This window comes from Lissotriton helveticus, chromosome 11 (genome assembly GCF_964261635.1).
Source record: "Lissotriton helveticus chromosome 11, aLisHel1.1, whole genome shotgun sequence".
Classification (NCBI taxonomy): domain Eukaryota; kingdom Metazoa; phylum Chordata; class Amphibia; order Caudata; family Salamandridae; genus Lissotriton; species Lissotriton helveticus.
The window spans coordinates 401,630,270-401,647,568 of record NC_136072.1 but is presented as its reverse complement, the minus strand read 5'-3'; the positions used below and the strand labels follow the sequence as shown (position 1 = coordinate 401,647,568).

At 46.1% G+C, this 17,299-nt stretch overlaps 1 protein-coding gene across 5 annotated transcripts in view; it reads right to left on the bottom strand.

The window, feature by feature from the left end:
• Positions 1-17,299, bottom strand: part of DZIP1L (DAZ interacting zinc finger protein 1 like) — a 796,975-nt gene that overhangs the window by 110,962 nt on the left and 668,714 nt on the right. The window lies entirely within an intron of this gene.

The following is a 17,299-nucleotide window of genomic DNA, read 5'->3' as shown; positions in this document are numbered from 1 at the left end:
ATTATAGTAGGAGGGCCTCAAAATTGTGTCCTTAAAACATAAAACAGTATGGTGTAAGGGATAAATTCAGACTGGATTACAGAAACCAGGCTGTGATTTGAGGTTTGCTTGTGAATATGCAAATGGATCAACACATTATATGGCCAGTGTTTGCAGGTTTCCAAATTGAAGTACCGGGAGATAACTTTAGCTCCATAACCCAGGTCAACAGGTTCCAAGACCAGCAATTTAGCTGATGAATCATGTAAGCTTGTCATATACTGGAATAGCAGATGTTGTTTCAAGTCAATAATGAAGAATATACTATTATCCATCTATTATTCTATCAATATTGAGGAACAAAATGCGCAATAGGTTCATATAGAGTTGAATTGGAAAAACTAAACTGTAATACAGAGGTCAATCGGCAAACTAATTCGGGGGCCCATCTTTGAATTTGGAATTCTGTCGAGAAATCCCTGAGGTCAAATTGCTAGAAGGGTATGATGAATAAGTGCAGTCATGTGGGGAAAGCAAGAAACAACTTTCTGCTAGTTGAATACATTATGAAAGGAAAATGTGTAATGCAAGTTTTTTCGGATGTTGTTTTCCCCATTGAAATTGGTATCACTTCATATAATGTAATGACAACAGATGCAATGGTGAATGCGTTTCATTTAATGTAACGAGAACAGATGTAACGGTGAATGTCGGCAAAATGGACAGAGAATCAGGATATAGATGCCAGATAATACCATTAAAATGTTCATCATAATTTTCAAGAAGTTTGATAGGAAGAGTAAATAATTCAGAAATAAGCACTGGCATATATGGTCAGTGCTTGGCAAGGTGGTATAAAGGTTATTTTTTTTATAGCATGCTTATGCCACAAAAATAAAAGTAAAATAAATAAATAAATAGAAAATCTGTTGCCACCTATACATGTTTATTTTATGTGGCCCAAAAAAATCTTACATTTAAATAACATACACTAGTGGGACTGCTTTGATAGTGCTATTTTAAATAATTAATCAACAATGGGGTACCGTATGTAACAGTGTATATAAACGATAGGTTATTTTGGGGAGAACAATTTTTTTTTTACATGTTCATTTGTTGTCATTACCACTGGAGGAAATGTATCCCTCTCCTTTACACAAATAAATCACTACAAACACACATGGGTCTGGTTTCACGTTTCTTTCGTATATTCAATCTTATTACATCAAAATTACATGAAACAAACAAAGAAGGGCTGTTTCTAATGTGATATGAAAACGTGCTCTTGCAGTGCAATTGGTGAAATCAAGTGGCTTACTGAATAGCAGTAAAAACAGAATGATTTCTCAACATAGTTCTAAAATAATAAATTTTTTAACAAAAAAGCCTATCTTCCACAGACAATGTCTGAAGTGTTGACTGTGTAGGTTTATCTTTTCCCTGTGATTTAACAGCTTCCCTGTCAGTAACTGTTTTCTAGTTTTTTATATTAACGTAAGATATTGAGACTATTCCAACGTGATATATAACTGTATATAAGTAGATCGGTTATGTTAAATTGAGGATGGTCTCTCTAAAGGAGTTTATTTCTCAGTGTTGTTTTTAAGATGTGTTGACTGTTTGTGGTATAAATGGGGTATGCCTGATAGATCAGAAGTGTTTTTTACATTTTTCTTTTGACCAGCTTATTTGCTGTATGGCTTCTTCATCACCGCAAGTCTATCTTAATATGTTTAGTTTGATCGTTTTGACATGAATAAAAGTAATAGATAAGAAATGCAATTTAAGTTGATGTTTTGGGATCCAATGCAAATTTATACCATTTGAACTAATTCTGTGCATCTTTATTAATAGTCATTTTTGTGAGCGGAACCTCCACTAGGCTCATGTTTGTGACTCGTCTGAGCACTTCAGTGAGAGGAGTTTTTCTCCGTTATTTAAAGTATTTTGCAGACAGGATAACACTTTCTTTGTTCTTTATTCCCCTGTCATCCTGCCTGCTTATTTTTTCCCCAGGCGCCATCTCTTTTTTTGTAAAATATAATATAGCTTGTGTAATAGAATAAAATCTTATTATAAAGCATGTGTGAAGATACCAACATGTTTACATTATTGAAACATTTTGCATTGATACTGACTCACCTGGAGACAAACAGAAATTAATAGAATGGATCACCTGGCAATCTCCTGGATCTTGTATGCAAAATTAAGGTGTTTGTTATAAGGAAGTCCTTCGTGATGAGCAACTCCTATGTGAAAACATGTATCACTCAGTGACTGTGTTTGGTAGAATAAGGAAAGTTATCCCCAATATGTTCTCAATCGACTCACCTCCCAACAAGGGATGAGGCTGTGGAACTTCGAGGCCGGTAAGAGCGCTAGGAATCTATGGGCCTATTGGGTCACCACGGAGCGGCCAATGCACTCCTTGCAAATTCCAATTTACAATGGAAATTGAATCCTAAAAATATATATGTAAGCATCAGTAATGACCCACCTTTAAAGATCGTTGGCCAACTTAACATGAAAGTGTAGTCACATCAACTCTCACCTCCCAGTGGGAAAAGACAACCACATCGTCTGATAATCCACTGGTGAATCTCCGCCCGCTCAGCAACAGATAACAGAGACGCAGCACGCAACGTAAGCATGCATGCTTACCAGTGTACAAAGTTTCGTCCACCAAGGCTGTCTGGGGGCAGCAGTCCATGCCCAGCTCGTTTATCTCGATTAGCTGAGCAATAACTTACCATTTCAAAATACCCGCAGAGTTCGTTGTACGTCCAGCTTTCAGGCATCAATAAAAATGAACAATAGTTACTTACCTGTAATCTGTGGTTCTCCAGTATTGGTGTCTTTCATAGATTCACATGCCTGAATCATTCCCCGTCGTCGGAGTGGGAGTCCCACGGTACATATAGAAAAACCAAAACCGTGGTAATAACAAACCAGGAAGTAAAGTAGCCCTAAGCTAAAGTGTACAGAACTTCCACACTCATGACTATCCTAGTCATTTTTTTAGTCCAAACTGCAGCCAATCAGGCGACAGCACCCACCAGAATGTTCTCCTCAGAGGCTCAGGCTCTCAGATTTTCTCGCACAGGAGTGGAACCAAGTAATTGCCTGAGAGAGCCTCTGAGGGGAGGTGGGCGCTTAGCATGTGAATCTATGAAAGACACCAATACTGGAGAACCACAGATTACAGGTAAGTAACTATTGTTCTTCTCCAGTATTGGGGTGTCTTTCATAGATTCACATGCCTGAATCAGAGTAGATAGCAGTACAAGAAAAAACAACATGCTCGTAAGACGCTTACCGTATACAGCAGATATGCATGCAAGGCAATAACCAATAACATGTTAGAAGCGTCTAAACAAGAGCATAGAGGAGGAGGGAGAACAAAGGCTCACCTTATTTGAAAAGATAGCGAAGAACTGCTCTTCCCACCGAAGAACCTGCATCACTTGCTGAGTCCAGACAGTAGTGTCTTGTAAAAGTGTGCCTGCTGCACCACGTTGCCGCTCTGCAGATCTTAAGAAGAGGCACACCAGCGAATAGAGCGGTGGAAGAGGATACCGCCCTTGTAGAATGCGCTCTTGGTAAGGACTGCAAGGGATTCCAATTGCTGAAGAGACCCATCTGGCTATAGTCTGCTTGGATACCGCGCATCCTTGGCGCAGTCTTCCATAGGCCACAAACAGTTGGTCTGCCTTGCGAACAGTTGCCGTTCTTTGAAGGTAGAATCTGAGACATCTTCTGATGTCTAAAGAGTGTAAAGCTCTTTCAGCCGGTGATTGTGGATTTGGAAAAAATGTCTTGAGGATCACCGGCTCATTTAGGTGAAAATCCGATGGAACCTTGGGCATGTACCTAGGATTGGTACGTAGCACCACCGAATCTGAGGTAAATTGCAAGAAAGGTGGTTTTGATGTGAATGCCTGAATGTCACTGACCCTTCTAGCTGATGTTAAAGCCAAAAGCAAAGAGACCTTCCAAGTAAGACACTTGAGATCAATCTTATGGATAGGTTCAAAGAGGTGACGCATGAGTTGGGCTAGCACCACATTCAAGTGCCAAGATGGAGGTGGTCGTCGAATTGGAGGGAACATACGAAAAAAACCTTTAAAGAATTGCTGGATTATTCTTGAAGAAAACAGAGAGTTCGATCCGTCCTGACGAAATCTGGAAATGGCTGCCAGAAATAGCTTAAGGGTAGAATGTGCTAAACCCGATCTAGCCAAATGCAGAAAGAAAGGCAAGATTTGTTCTGGTCTAGCATGAATGGGATGCAGATTAACAGCTTGACACCAGGCACAGAAACGCTTCTATTTGAGTTTGTAGGTCTTAATCGTTGATGGCTCCCTAGCATTAGCGAGGACTTATTGACAATCTTGAGGAATGTCTAAGTGGGCGAATTCATTGTGTTGAGGAGCCAACCTGATAATTTCAAAGTAACTGGGTCCGGATGTTATACTTGGCCCTCTTGAATTGTCAGGAGATTCGGTATTCGAGGCAGCTGTATTGGCCTGCACTCCGAGAGGAGGAGAAGCTCGGTGAACCAATATTGTCGGGGCCACCTTGGAGCAATCAGGATTAAACGACATGGTTGTCTCCTCATCTTCCTGATGACCTTGGGAATTAAAGGAATCGGCGGAAAGGCGTATGCAAATATCCGACACCAGTTCATCGAAAGGGCATCCCCGCATGAGTTCCTGTGGGGAATCCAGCTTGCAAAGCGTGGGCATTTCCGGTTCTGACTTGTCGCAAACAAATTCAGGTCGGGGTGACCCCACTCTTGGAATATTTGATCCAGGGTAGGCTGATGTAACTCCCATTCGTGATTGCATGCAGTAGACCTGCTGAGGGAGTCCGCTAGCACATTGGCAACCCCTGGGACCTGGACCGCCGACAGATTGATGTTGTGATCCAGGGCCCAATTCCAAATCTCTTGTGCCTGATGGGATAATCGGGCCGAGCTTGTGCCTCCCTGTTTGTTCAGGTAATGCATGCTGGTTGTGTTGTCTGTTCAAATTAGAACCGTGGAACCCTCTAAAATTGCTTGAAAGGATTTCAGGGCGAGAAAAATGGCTCGTAACTCTAGGAGGTTTATGTGCCACTTTTTCTGCTGTATTTTCCATTTGCCACTGATTGCCATTCCCTGGAGGTGGGCGCCCCAGCCCTCCAGAGAAGCATCTGTGGTCACGATGAATCTGGGCACCTCTGTCAGGAATGCACATCCCACCTGTAGGTTGCACTTTTGCATCCACCATTGAATGGAGTTCATCATCCGAGGGGTTATGTTGATAACGTCTTCGAATGATCCTACTACCTGTACTCACTGAAGACTGAGTTCCTCTTGCAAAGGCCTCATCCTTAGGCGACAGTTGGGGATGAGAGGAATACAGGACGAGATCATCCCTAGGAAAGACTTGAACTTGCGAACAGAAACGCACTTTCTTGTTAGTAATGTAGAAGCCATCTTGTGAATCTTTAACTGCCTTTCTCTTTAAATGAAAACTTGGGCGAGCTTCGTGTCCAGCGTCGCTCCCAAGAAAGACTTTCTTTGGGATGGAGTCAGATGAGACTTCTCGAAATTCACTGAGAAACCCAGGCTCTGAAGTAGTGACAAACATCTTTGAACGTGAGTTCTTGCTGTGACGAAAGAACTGGCCTTGATAAGGCAGTCGTCCAAATATGGATACATTTGAATTCCTTCCAATCGCAGGTGGGCCGCAACAGGAGCTAACATCTTTGTAAAAACTCTGGGGGCTGAACGTAGTCCAAAGGGGAGAACTTTGAACTGAAAATCCCTGCCAGCCACTCTGAACAGTAAGAACTTCTGGTGTCTGGGAAAAATGGGCACATGGAAATATGTGTTCCACCTGCCAACCGGCCCAACACCACAGGAGTGAAGAATGTCCCAATCCCCTACCCCCACCGTAGCTCCCCAACACCCACACGTATAGCTCAAGGTGATGGGAAACCACGACGCAGGGAGAGGGTGGGCAAACAAAACAGGGAAACACAAGGTTCTGGGTACTGCAGCGTGTCTCCTCGAATCCCCCTGAAGCAGACTACTCGACCCCAGCCGGGACCTTCAAACACAAAAGGGAAACAAGATTAGACACACCAGACCCTCCCTGCTACGAACCAAGTGCACACAAGAACCCACCAAATTCCCAGCTTACCCTGGTCAAGCTCAGGAGTTGCTCAGACAACACAGGGGAAATATCGTCTTCCTGGTTGAAAAGCTCCACTTGGTAACCCAGACCAAGCACACACCCTCGGAAAGGCAATGAGAGGAACCAAGGGGTGGCATGAACAAGATAAAGGACAAAATAGGGAAGGTAGGTGGGGGAAAAAGGTGTCCACAAGGCTAGGAAAGCACCAAAAAAAACCATTGTGTTCTAAAATACACGAAGGTAGCACAAAAAACGGCCATAATTCAGCCCCTTCGTGAAACCGCCCAAATGATACATAACAAGGCGGCCGGTCTACAAAAGACCCGGAAGTCAAGACGCCAAGCTCTTGATGGACTACGCCGCCGCGTGTCCCCTGGCGTCCCCAGTTCTACAAAACCAAGAGCCCAAGAGAACAAAAGAAAGGGAAGCAAAGAGGGGGATGTCAGGAACACAGCCCACAGAGATCAACAGCCGTCGACCTCACTCAAGGAAGGAACAAGGTAAGGAAACAGGAACAGGAAGTCCCAAGGCAAGGGACCATCATAGAAACCAAGCACCGGTTTCAAGGAGGCAGGCCCATTTAAAGCGAGCCCAAGGGAGCGTCCATGAATTCAAGCATGCACTTGGTACGCATAAAGAAGCCGGAAAACGGGTAAACTAAGCAGAAGGCACCCGCCCCCCCCGTATCCCAACAGTATGCGTCCTGAAGGTCGAGTGTTGCCATGCAATCCCCTTCTGAAAGAAATTGGAGGATTTCTTGAAGTGTTAACATCCGGAAGGATAATTTTTTGAGGTATTTGTTGAGGGCACGCAGGTCGAGGATGGGGCGCCATTCCCCCGACTTCTTGCGAATCAGGAAAAATCTCGAATAAAATCCTTTCCCTCTCTGATGTTGAGGTACCCTTTTGATTGCTCCTTTCTGAGTCATGGAATGTATTTGGGAGAACAGCTCCTTGAGATGAGCTGGTGGTGGGCCTTTTAGGGGAGAATTTGGAGGGGCTGTGACGAATTCTAGAATGTGACCCCTGGATACCACGTCCAGGACCCATCTGTCCGTAGTAATGTTGGACCAATTTGAGAAGTATAGGGATATTCTTCCTCCAATTTGCTTCAGGTTGGGGAGAAGTGGTGGCAGGATGTATTTCTCACTTGCTCTTGTTGTTGTCTCTTCCTCGATAAGAGATTTTTCCTCTTGACTGGGAGTAATTGCCTCTCCTTTGACCATAAGTTTGTTGTCGGTATGGTTGGTATCTTTGGTTACCTTGTGAGTTGTTGTAGGAACGCTGTTGTGAATAACCTCCTCTGTTAGAGAAATTACCTCTTCCTCTTGCTCCACGAAAGGAAGACGTACGGAATTGAAGAGATCCCAGCGATCGTGCAGTCTCCGTGTCTTTCTTTATGGCTTGTAAAGCCTCATCCACATGTTGCCCAAAAAGGAACTCTCCATCATAGGCCATGTCCATGATCTTAGACTGAACCTCCAGGCGAAAGGATGTAGATTTTAGCCATCCCTGTCTCCTCAGAACAGCTGCACCCGCCAGCTGTCTGAAACCTGTGGCTGCCACGTCCACTGCTGCATCAATAATTTCAGATGAAACACATTCTCCCTCTTGTAAAATCTTTCTGGCTTCAGCTCTATCAGGCTCTGAAAGCTTTTCAATGTAAGGCGATATGTCCGACCACATCTGCCTGTCTTATCTCCCAAGTATTGCAAAGGAGTTCGCGGCACGGACAGTAGTTGCCGCAATAGTTGAGACTTTCTTTCCTATTGAGTCGAGGCGTCTTCCCTCTCTATCCGGGGGAGCAGTGACCTGTGTAGCTGGATTCTTAGCTCTCCTCTGAGCCGCCTGGGTAACCACTGAGTCCGTTTTAGCCTGGCCAATAAGGCATGCCGGTGACTTGGTAGGCGCCTTATATTTCTTATCTACCCGAGGTAGAACTGCAGGTAGAGAGTTTGGCATAGCCATTATCTTTAGGCCCACCTTCCAGATAAAATCAATTATTGGGATGGTCTTGACTTGTCTTTGTGGTAAATCTTTAAAATCATATAGGAAGCACTCATCCTGTTTAGCCTCCATTGTGATGAGGAACCTTTTTGTTGCCCTTTCCATGATTTGGTGGAACGTCGCAATGTCTACCGGCAGGGAATCCGCTGTAGGTGGGCCAGCTGGAGAAGGAGTTTGTGCTTGATACTCATCCCACTCCGACGATACTGACTGGTTGTCCACTTCGCCTTCTTCTCGTTCCTCCTCCGAAGTATTATCACCCTGCGTATGATGAGATGGCACTGGCGAAGGAGGTATTGCAGGTTGTGTCTCCGTAGTTGGCAGCGGAAAAGCTGGTCTTGGAGGTCTCAGTGTTGTCTTAGATGGCCTTGGCACAGGTGTAGAGTAGTGAGAATCACCTGATTCTGATGGAGGAAATCGGCGATAATAATCACTTAACATATATTGGAGATTATGCAAGAGATCCAGTGGCATTGGCGTGGTAGGCGCAGACACAGGAGCCCGACCAGAGGGCTCAAGGAATTGTTCCTCCTCTTCATGCTCCTCATCCTGGAGTTTTATAAGCAGCTCAGATGGGCTTCTGGCTGCACGGAAAGTGTCATCTTCATAGGATTCCTCTTCCTCAGAATCTAGCAACCTTCCTGGCAATTTTAATGGAGATAGAGTTGTTAAAGATGAACCACGCCTTTCTAAAAGTGAAGCTGTGGTAGATGGCGAAGGCAGCAGTATTGCGGATGGCTTGGCTGACCATACTTGCATTTTCGTACAGGTTGACAGTGGGGGCGTCGACGGTGCCGCCATCGACGGTAAAAAACCTGTATCCAACTGTGGAGCAAGAACCTTCGTCGACGGTGTGTCCGTCGACGGTAATATTACCGTCGACAATGATGATGTCGTCGACGTGGGTGTCTTCTTCATCGACGATGGCGTCGTTGACGGGAGCGTCTTTTTCGTCGACGAGGAGGTCGTCGACGGGAGTGCATTTTTCGTCGACGAGGATGTCGTCGACGAACGTATATTTTTCGTCGACGGTAATGTCGTCGACGGTAAAGTAATCTTCGTCAACGAGGATGCCGTCGACGGTAGGACTATTTTCGTCGACGCCAAGATATTCGTCGACGCATGTGTCGACGAGGGAGTACTCGTCGACGGTACCTTCAGGATCCTCGTCCACGGCGGGGCGTCGACGATTGATGGTACTATCTTCGTCGACGAGATGGGTTGAACTTGGACGTGAACCAACGTCGACGGTGAGGAGGCTGTAGACATCACCATAGCAGGTTTTGGTGAGGAGAAAGTCACCGTAGATGTTGAGGAGGTGACAGCATGAAGAGATGGCGACGGTGAAGCTGTCTTTGACGCTGAAGTGGTCAAAGGTGTAGTCTGAGGTAAAATTTTATGAGAAGCTGCTTTGGAAGATGTAGATTTTTCCAGTTTTCCTTGAGGGCGTATCAGGACCAGATTTAACAGGTGGAGAAACCTTTTTTGAAGTAGAAGGCACGCCAGAATCCTGAGAGGATTGGGCTTTCTTCAACACCTTTGCCCCAGGAGAAGCTAACTCAACCTCAGCTTTCCTCTTCCTAGAGGATATAGAAGACCCCGAGGCTATGCTCCCTACCTCAGAAACGGGGTTATCCTGGTCCTTTATCTTCTGGAGCCACAGGAGAAGACGACCCTCTCTGTCCCTGAGGGTTTTCTGAGGAAAGGTTCTGCAAATTTTACACTCCTTCACCTCATGATCTGGATACAGACAATATATGCATTTTTTGTGAGGATCCTCCTTAAACAGCCTTAGCTTTCCACAGGAATCACAAGCCCTAAAAAGGATTTAGAAGTAGACATCTTTAGAAGGTAAAAACCAACCAAAGTAAGAAGAAAACTGAGCAGAGCTCAGGGAGACTCCCTTCACATGACGTGCGGTAGAAAATCTGAGAGCCTGAGCCACCGGAGTTGAGAGAGGACCTCGAGCGATTTCACCTAACAACAGGACACGGAGCACTCGGTGTGAGGAGGCCAAAGTTCTTGGTAGGAAATGGTGCTAGAGGTTGGGGCTACTCGGAGACCAATGCACTTGTTTGGGAAACGCCAACAAACCAAACATATGCACTTGCAAATGTATGCAGTGCACAATGGTTCCTGTATTGTAGCCCCCACGAAGGATAATGACCTCAAACTTGGTGAGAGGGCAGCTCGGACCTCGAGGGACGTAGAAACCCACCTCCTGTGTTGCCGAAGCCTTCAGAGTCTGTAGGAGCTCAGGGTCAGCAGACCGTACAGCAGTGTTGTGGTGCCTGCGAATGCAGGGGAATGACTCCTTCACTCCAAGGGAGATATCTTCAGTTGTCCTTGATGCTCCACAGGTCCTGCACGGATCCTGTATGGTGCACAGGCAGAGAGGATGCTTCAGACTGAGAGAGAGATGAAGTCGGTCCAAACGAAGTCTAGCGAAGTCCAGAGCGCCCAGACGGTTGAAGTTTAGTGATTTCTAGTTCAGAAACTTTTCCACGTCGAATCTAGGGTCCTACAGCCAGGTAAGCTCTTTTGTACCAACGGGAGAGGGTCGGACAGATTCAGGAGGCCCTCCCAGGTGAGGGTTTGGACAGTGGGGAGGTAACTCCCATGCCCTTTGTCCAGTTTCCTGCCAGAGCAGGATCCAACGGCTCCCAGGACTGGTTTGAACTGGACTATGCACAGGAACACAAAAATGTGCCCCTCATGCAGACTTTCAGTCACTGGCAAATGCACCCACCCAGCCATAATACACTAAATCCTCTGTGACAGGATGCCTATTGTACAGCCTTACCTTGCTCGAGCTTGACTCAGCAGCAGGAGGGCAGAAATGTGTCTCAGGTCGGCAGCAACCACATTGTGGTGCCCGGGACTAGAAGGCTGGTACCAGGAACACTAGGGACCCAACGAAGCTTGCTTCTGAGGGGTGGAATCATTCCTCCCACATCGGTTACTGGTATGGGGGTATGATTCCAACATGTTTGACACCAAACACAATAGGGTTTGTTTCAGCTGTTTTAGGGTTGGTCATCACGTGGTCGTATAATGCCTCTCTATATGTCGTATATGGCTGCCTCACTGACAGCCCGGGAGAATGGACTCCGTAGGCTGCAGGGGTGTTCTGCTCATGCAGTGGCACCCTCTCACTTAGAACCAAGCACCCTGCCTCCAGGACTTTAAAGGCCTGCTAGAGGGGGGACTTATAGGTTGTAAGTGCAGTGACCCTTAGATATAGTAAACCTATATCTTAAGTGGTGCATTCCCCAACTTACACAGGCTGCAAAGGCAGGCCTGTAGTTCCATTTTGCATGGCCTCTCATGGGTGGCGTAATACATGCTTCAGCCAATGGGAGGCATTACTTTGCCCTATCTGGCACTTAGTAGCCTTGATAGTCAGGCCTGCTTTCTGCAGAGCCTCCAAAACATTCTTCATGTGGACCAGGTGATTCTCCCAGGTGGAGCTAAAGACAGCTGTATCATCAAGATATGCAGCACTATAGGCTTCCAGGCCTCTAAGGACTTTATTCACCAGGCTTTGGATTGTGGCAGGTGCATTCTTCAAACCAAAGGGCATTACAATAAATTGATAATGCCCACTAAGGGTTGAAAAGGCTGTTTTTGGTTTGGCATCCTCAGCTAGTCTGATTTGCCTATCACCAGCAGTGAGGTCAAATGTGCCCAAGAATTTGGCTGAAGCCAAAGTATCAATAAGTTCATCTGCCCTTAGAATTGGAGAGTATCAGTCCTAGTGACTGCATTGAGTCCCCTGTAGTCAACACACAACCTCATCTCTCTTTTACGACCCTGGGTGTGAGGGTTTGGTACCAGGACCACTGGACTAGCCCAAGGGCTATCTGATGGCTCAATAACTCCCAACTCTAGCATCTTTTGGACCTCAGTCCTGATGCAATCTATGACATGGTCAGGCTGCCTGTAAATCTTATTTTTCACAAGTAGACTCTCACCTGTGTCCACTTTATAGGTACACCAGATGGTCTGACTAGGAATCAGAGAGAACATGTGCCTATATTAATTGAGGACCTCCCTGCAATCAATCTGCTGTTGGTCAGTGAGGCTGCCTGCCAAAGCTACACCATCTACTGACCCATCATCAGGGTTCTGAGAGTGGAGATCAGGGAGAGGGTCACTCTCCTCTTCCTGTCCCTCATCAGTAGCCATGAGCAAGCCCATGCCAGCCCTATCTACAGAAGGTTTGAGCCTGTTCACATGGGGCTCCTAGGAGTGCCAAGGTCCACCGAGTAGGTGACCTCACCTTTGTGCTCAATTATAGTACGGGGTCTACTACATTTGTCTTGGAGAGGTGCTGGGGCCACAGGCTCCAACACCCACACCTTCTGCCATGGCTGATAAACAGTCAGAACAGTCTTTTGATCATGCCAAGCTTTCTGTAATTCTTGACTTGCCTCAAGGTTTTTACTGGCCGTCTTCATGTACTCAGCCATTATGGAGCAGAGACCAAGTAAATAGTCCACAATGTCGTGTTTAGGTGGTTTGAGAGGTTACTCCCATCCCGCCGTCACCAAACGAAGGGGACCCCTAACTGGATGCATAAAACAGAAATTGAAAAGGGCTCTAGCCAACCCCCTTCTGTGGGACCTCTCTGTAGGCAAAGAGAAGGCCGGGCAACAGGCCATTCAATTTTCAACTAAGCTTTTCTGGGAGGCCCATGATCACGCCCTTGAGGGTTCTGTTGAACCTTTCAACTAACCCATTGCATTGTGGGTGATAGGGTGTGGTGAACGTATAGTTCACTCCACACTTCTTCCACATTGCAGTGATATAACTTGACATGAAGTTTGTACCTCTGTCAGGTAAGACCTCCTTAAGGAAACCCATTCTGGAAAAGATTCCCAGGAGGGCCCTGGCCACCATAGGGGCTGTGGTAGTTCTAAGGGGTATTGTTTCTGGGTAACTAGTGGCATGGTCCACCACCACTAGTATGTAACTGTGTCCCGATGCTGTAGGAGGGTTCATGGGGCAAATTAAATCAATACCAACCCTCTCAATGGGGGCCACCACCACTGGGCGTGGTATGAGGGAGGCATTTCTGCTACCACCTGACTTACCACTGCCTTGACAGGTGGTACATGAGCGACACAACTCCTTTGTGTCCTCAGACATGTGAGGCCTGTGAAAGTGAGGGACAAGCCTGTCCCAAGTCTTGTGTTGACCTAGGTGTCCTGCTAAGGGAATATTATGTGCCATGGTAAATAGGAAGCCCCTAAACTTCAGAGGTATGTCCAATCTCCTGGTGGCACAAGGGCTTGGGGGCTCTACCCTCAGAGTACAGGAGTAGATCATACCAATAGGTCCTGTAGGATCCACTGACACTCCCATCAGCCTCAGCAACAGCTTGCTGTCTGAGGGGTCAAGAGAGGGGCAGGTTTGCTTCTCCAAACTCAAGTCTGCCCTGGAAGGGCCCCCTGTCCCCAAGAACTCAACCTGATCAGGTTCAAGTTAATCTGAGACAGTTCCTTCACAGGGACTGGGATCATCTCTCTCAAATGACTGATCCTCATACTGAGTCTAGGGGAAAGACACAGTCTTACCCCTCCTGCTCCTTCTCTTGGAAGGCCCTTGATCCTTTGTTACAGGATCCAGGGCCTGTTCAGTGCTCGTCAGTTTGACCTGTGACCTAGTCACAGCAAGCACATCTGCAGAAAAGTCCAGCATTGCTGCATGAGTCCTAAGTTCCACCTCAGCCCAGGCTGAAGTGTCCAAATCATTGCCAACAAGCATTCTACTGGTAGGTCTGAGCTAACCACAACTTTCTGAGGGCCAATTACCCCTCCCCAGCTGAAATTACCACCTGCCAAGGAATGATCAGCCCTGACATTGTTTGCATTGGTCACTTGGTACATTTCTCAAAGTGTGATTTGGTCAGGGGCCACAAGATCTTCTGTCACCATACTGACACTTGCACCTGGGTCCCTGTATGCCATGGCCTCCTTACCATTGATTAAAGGCTGCTGTCTGTATTTGCCCAGATTACTAGGACTGACAAATAGGGTGGCAACATCCATGCCACCATCACAGATAAGAACAGCTAGAGCTGGAATTCTGAATAGGCCAGCACCCATCTCAGAGCAGGTTAACTCTACTAACCCTGTGTTCACTGTATTGGTAGGAATTGGTGCCAGAGGTTGGGGCTACTCAGAGGCCAATGCACTTGTTTGGGAAATGCCAACAAGCGTATGCACTTGCAAATGTATGCGGTGCACAGGTTTTCAGGTATTGCAGCCCCCACAAAGGTTCCTGCTCTAGCTTGGCTCAGCAGCAGGAAGGGCAGAAATGTGTCTCTGGTCGGCAACAACCATTTTATGCTGCCCGGGACTAGATGGCTGGTACCAGGAACACCAGGGACCCAACAAAGCTCGCTTCTGAGGGGTGGAATCATTCCTCCCACACCAGGTACCAGTGTGGGGGTATGATTCCAACATGTTTGACCCCAAACACGATAGGGTTTGTTTCAGCCGTTTTAGAGTTGGTGATCACGTGGTCGCATAATGCCACTCTATATGTCGTAAATGGCTGCCTCACTGACAACTCGGGAGAATGGACTCCATAGAGTGCAGGGGTGTTCTGCTCATGCAGTGGCACCCTCTCACTTAGAACCAAGCACCCTGCCTTCAGGATTGTAAAGGCCTGCGAGAGCGGTGGCTTATAGGTTTTAAGTGCAGTGACCCTTAGATATGGTAAACCTATATCTTAAGTAAGTGGTGCATGCACAAACTTACACAGGCTGCAATGGCAGGCCTGTAGTTCAATTTTGCATGGCCTCTCATAGGTGGTATAATACATGCTTCAGCCCATGGGATGCCTCTGGGGTACCTAAGCCCTGGGTACATGTGTACCATACACTAGGGACTGACAAGGGTACCCCAGTATCCAATCTGGAGTGTACCTAAATACATTACATAACAGTTTAGGGAGAAAGCAGATATACTGGGGTCCTGGTTAGCAGGATCCCAGTCAGACTAGTCAAAAACAGTAGCACATTTAGCAAAAAAGTGGGGGTAACTATAAGAAGCAGATCCTACTTTCCTACAGGGGCTATGAAGAGATATGGGGCCCTTTGCCCGGTGGTAGAGACTGAAACCAAGAAGGAGGGATTGGGGAGGGGGAGGAACACTTAGAATGACTGTCGCACTGGGTGCCACCAGCACTAAGCCCTTTGATGCTGGTTATGTGGCAAGGTGAAGTAATACTGTGTCTTTTTGTTTCCTTTTTTAGTGTCTTTGGAGAAGCTACAGATTTAGAAAAGAAGATAAGGTAGGGCGACTTCGTCTTTCTGGACTGTTGCACACATCTCTCATGCACACACACATGGGCTGTTTTAGAACAACAAATCTGCGTTCTACATAGGATAGTGTTTTAGAAGGACAGTTTTAGCCAGTAGCAGAGTTGGTGTATCTGTAGATGACTGCTGCCCAAGCCCTCACTCAGGTTATGGATGACAGCTCTGAGGTAGGATCAAAGACTGAGACAGCAGATACTGACAGCAGATACTGTGACAGCATCTGATGAAGAGGAAAATGTAGCAGAATCTGGAAGTGATTTTTCAGTCAGCAGAGTCCCATTCGACAACTTATCTTCCAGTGATTCTGAGGTGCACAATAGAGGCAGTCATGCCTTCCCTTCGTGAGCACAGCCTGTGCAGGGAGCCTACTGTAGCAGGTTTGACCAACAAAGAGAGCAGGCAGGTGTAGCGGCAAACACAAAGAGCTCTCTTGGCAGCCCCCCAATTTAGTTAAGCTCCAAGTTCCGCCTTTCACTGGCCACGCTGGACCTAAGCTTGATAGGGCCAATTTTTTGCCAATTGACTACATCCATCTCTTTTTAGATATTGACTTCCTTGAGCAAACTGTGCAGCAAACAAATTGGCATGCCAAACAATTTATGAAAGAGCATGGAGGCACTCTTGGGCCTCAATCTAGGGTACACAAATGGACTCCCACTTCATTAGAGTAGTTAAAGTTATTTGTGGGCCTTACGCTCAAAATGGGGTTAGTGCAGTATTCAACCTTGCAGTCCTACTGGTTTACGCCCAAAGTTTGGGTAACCTCCATCTTTGCACTGTACATGAGCAGAGATCGGAATTTGCTATTGGAGTGCATGCTGAATTTTAATGACAAAATCTGATGCATTGCCCGAGACCATCCAAACCATGAAAGGTTGTTTAATATTTGTCTGTCAGGTTTCAGGGATTAATATTCCCGGAAAGAATATAGCCATCAATGTGTCTTTGATCCTGAGTAAAGGGAGGCTGATGTTGAGGCAGTAAATCGCGAGCAAAAGTGCTCGCTATGGCATCAAACTTCACATGCTGTGTGAAAGCTCATATGGCTAAGTGTATAACTTGAGAGTGTATACAGGGAAGGACTCCACTCTAAACCATGTGGGTTGCACTCCCACACTAGGAGTCACAGGAACGATTGTGTGGGAGCTTGTCAGCCATTCCTTCATAAAGTCAATTAACTTTGTGTGTATGAACAAGTTACTTACCTTTGGTAATGCATTTTCTAGTGGATACAGTAACTGCCTTTGAATTCCTCACCTTTTGAATTACCCCTTGTGCAGCATTCCACTGAAACTTTTTTCATAGCTCTCCCACGTCAACGAGGAGGTCACAATGGTGCGACTCCGCATGGTGTCCCTGGAGCCATAAGAAGACCTCGTTGGCATGCTGATGTCAGCTCTACCCATTTTTTCAGTGGCTTCGAGGCGAACGGTTGAACCAACAATATTTTAAAGGTATAAACAGTATACAACATTTGCACAAGTATACACAGTATACGATCCAAAGAAGAAAAGAAATTGGAAATTCTAAAATATAGACATTTCTTTTTAAAGATCTTTATTTGGTCAACCAGATCATATGCTTGTTACAAATACATAAGGGAAAAGAAAAAATTGTAAATGATACATGCCATACAAGCATAAACATAATATATATCCATTTTTGTTTTGTTTTAACCCCCCCCTTTTTCCCAGAACCTTGGGAGGCTATACTTTGGATTAGATTGCGACAAAGAAAACAGCAAATGAGTTCCTGAAAGAAAATACATGAATAAAGCAGGTATTGCAGGGAAGAATGCCCTT